Source organism: Puma concolor, chromosome D1 (genome assembly GCF_028749965.1).
Source record: "Puma concolor isolate L17-30 chromosome D1, mPumCon1.1.hap2, whole genome shotgun sequence".
Taxonomy (NCBI): Eukaryota; Metazoa; Chordata; class Mammalia; order Carnivora; family Felidae; genus Puma; species Puma concolor.
In genome coordinates this window covers 12,092,826-12,096,269 of record NC_141676.1, presented here as the reverse complement: position 1 = coordinate 12,096,269, position 3,444 = coordinate 12,092,826, and the positions used below count along the sequence as shown (strand labels likewise).

The following is a 3,444-nucleotide window of genomic DNA, read 5'->3' as shown; positions in this document are numbered from 1 at the left end:
AGCCCCTAACTAGTGTATAAATACAGTGATATTTTCTTATATAACCGCAAAACAGTTGGCTTTAATCAGAAAACTTGGCTTTAATACAATATAATTAACAATATTATTAATACATAGTCCATATTAAAATTTTTCTAATTTATCTCAATAATGCCCTTTATAGCAATTTATTTTTCTGGCAGCTTCTTATCTGTTGACACACTTTGCACTTAACTGCAATCACTTTAGCCCTCTCTAACCTGAGACTGTTTTTCACATTTTCATTTTCATTCATGATGTTGATGTTTTTGAAAAGTGTAGGCCAGTGTTTTTCAGAATACCCCCAATTTGGGTTTGAATGTTCACTCATTAATCGATTCAAGTTATGCGGGACGTACTTGATGTACAAACTCAAGATTGTGTTTTTCTCCATGCATCGCATCAAAGCACAGGATGTTGGTGACTTTGATGGCTTGGCTAGTGGTGTCCACCTCACGAGATTGTGTTTTCTGACGCAAGGAGAGGTGGCGGTAGAATGACACTGATAAAGCCTTGTGAAATGTCCAAAATTCTGTTCATTTTAAATATCCTCAGTAGTTGTATGCTCCTAAGACTAGGAGAGAATGAAACATTAGCTACAGAGGGAGGTCTTCTATATTTGCATTTCTTAAGAATCCATCCAATTTGTGCACACTCCCGGCAGCTGGCTCTAGAGCCCAGGGCTTCCCATTACGTGCTTTCTTTCCTTCTTTTCCCCTCCTGGGGTCCCGGGGTCATGCACACCACGCTGAGTGGCCAGTTGTGGGAAGGGGTGAGTGGGCTGCGTGAATGTGGAGGACAAGGCACGTGGACTGGAGAGAGGCACCCAGCATGGCAGGAAACTGAGAGCCCCGTGGGACCCTTGAGACAGAACTGGACCTGGTGGAGCACACTCTTCGGAAGCAGTTCCCCCACTGACTGCCCCGGAGGCCCAGTGACATTTATGTCAACGTGAAGACTGACTTAAGGCCCAGCTGGCCCGCTGCCAGAAGCTACTGGAAGGACTTGGGGACAGAACTGGTCCAGCGAGGTCCGCATTCACCCTTGAGCCTGGCCATCAACCCTGCCATCAACTTTGCCCTACCACTGCAGGTGGACAGCCTCCAGTCCTTGCAGGTGGCTGCCAGTATGCCCCCTGGGGAGCTTGTAGAGGAGCTGGAACCAGTGTTTCACAAGAACCCCTGACCCAGATCCACAACTCGGCCATCCATCTCCTGTCTTCAGGGTCACACCAAGTAACTGAAAGTAGGCTGGCCATCTTTATACAGCCAGCCCCACACAGCCAGGCCCAGATGTGGCCCCACTTGTACGGAGTTCTGTCACGGACCTCCTACCAGAGCCGTGTAAGAAAAAAAAACCAGTCCCCTTCACAGCTCAGGGGACTCTGAATTGAGAGGGGGAGCAGTGGGTCTTCCTGTGTCTTCCTCTCCCTACTCCGTTACCCAATAAACTCTTTTCAAATGCTTATTTTTTAATGTTTGTTTATTTTTGAGAGAGTGTGCAAGAACACATGTGGGGAAGGGGCAGAGAGAGAGGGAGACACAGAATCTGAAGTAGGTTCCAGGTTCTGAGCTGTCAGCACAGAGCCCTACACAGGGCTCAAACTCATGAACCGTGAGATCATGAGCTGAGCTGAAGTTGGTCGCTTCACTGACTGAGCCATCCAGGCGCCCCTAAACAATCATGTGGGGACTGATCATATGGTTGCTGAGGAAAGGTAGGCTATCCCTACTGAAAATAGTACAGAATTAACTGGACTTGTCTTTTCCAATATTTATCTAGTTTAGAATGCAAAATATTGCAATCCAGTTTGATGGAGCTATCCGTTGTGACATGGGCCTGTGGGTGAACAGATCATACCCATAGATGATGGGATATAATGGGACATTATCAGCAATACACCAAGTGAAATACTGAGATGTGCAATAGCACTGATGTGTCTCACAAGCATTTTGGTGAATGGAAATCTCAGGCATAAAATGGTACCCAGTATGTGGTGCTAATTTTATGAAGTTCAAGAACTTGAAAAACGAATCACTAAGGAAATCTTAACCATGGTTGTGTCTAGTAAGGCTGTGAATTGACTGGCAAGGGGGCATAAAAGAACTTTCAGAGGTGATAGAATTGTTCTATTTTTTGGAAGGGATGCGGGTTTCAAGAGTGTAAGCTTGTTTCAACTCTCTGAACTATAACCTAAGATCTGTGTGTTTGTAAATTATACCTCATTTTATTTATTTATTTATTTTTTATTTAAAAAAAATTTTTTTCAACGTTTATTTATTTTTGGGACAGAGAGAGACAGAGCATGAACGGGGGAGGGGCAGAGAGAGAGGGAGACACAGAATCGGAAACAGGCTCCAGGCTCTGAGCCATCAGCCCAGAGCCTGACGCGGGGCTCGAACTCATGGACCGCGAGATCGTGACCCGGCTGAAGTCGGACGCTTAACCGACTGTGCCACCCAGGCGCCCCAATTATACCTCATTTTAAAAGACTCTCTGTGTTAAGCTTTCCAAGTTACTGTATGTGCAAAAATTATTTTAATCCGTCCTTCTAATTAAGTGTTTTGCCTGTCTTTATGTCTGTAGTTGGCCTTAAATTAAACCTTATAATTAGAGCTGAACCTTTCCTGAGAACTTAAATGTTATCACTTCTCTGGTAAGTATCTGGGGCTGCTCATGAGGACCCTGAAGTCAGTGTGATTGTTATTCTTCTGAACATAACCAGCCTCTTCCCTCTTTCTGGAGGCTTATCATATCTTGTCAGCATCATTGATGCTGGAAATTCCATAGTAATATATCTAATGAGTTCTTTTCACACTCAGCTTTTAAGTGAGTTCTTTCAATCTGAAGGCATTCTTCATTTTTTGAAAATCTGCTGCTTCTGCTACCTCTTTCCTCTTTTTCCTTTTAAATTGTTTATATCACCCCATTTGCTCTGTTCTCATTTTTTGGAATTCCATTTGGATGGATGTTAAGACTTGTCAGCGTTGTTCGCTTCTCTTTTCTTTCGTGTTTTCCATCTCGTCTTCATTTTCAGGTTGTGTTCTGAGAGAATCTTCTAGATCTTCCAGCTTTGTGATTGTCAATTGTATCCACTTTGCCACTTTGCTGTTCACTCCCTCTATTGAGATTTTTTATTCAGAGTTCCAGTATTTCATTTCCAAAATCTATACGTGATTCTTTTTTATGCACGCAACAAATAGCACAGTTACGCTTATTTGAGGTCTTCTAATTGCTCTGTTTCTCTCTTAGCAGGTGTGACTTCATCTACAGGTGTTTCATTCCTCTCTCTGGTTGTCATGTCTTTAGTTATTCCTGGTTTTCTTTTCATCTTTGAGTTTGAGAGTTCCTCTTCACACTTTTAAAAAGGACATTACTGTTGCCTGTCCTGGCATGGGGGGGTGGGGTGGGATGGGACATGTTACA

The 3,444-nt window shown here is 43.6% G+C and overlaps 1 pseudogene; it reads left to right on the top strand.

Annotated features, from left to right (window-relative positions):
• Positions 1–849: 849 nt before the first annotated feature.
• LOC112865073 (ribonuclease P protein subunit p20-like) lies at positions 850–1,261 on the top strand (annotated as a pseudogene).
• The last annotated feature ends 2,183 nt before the right edge of the window (positions 1,262–3,444 follow it).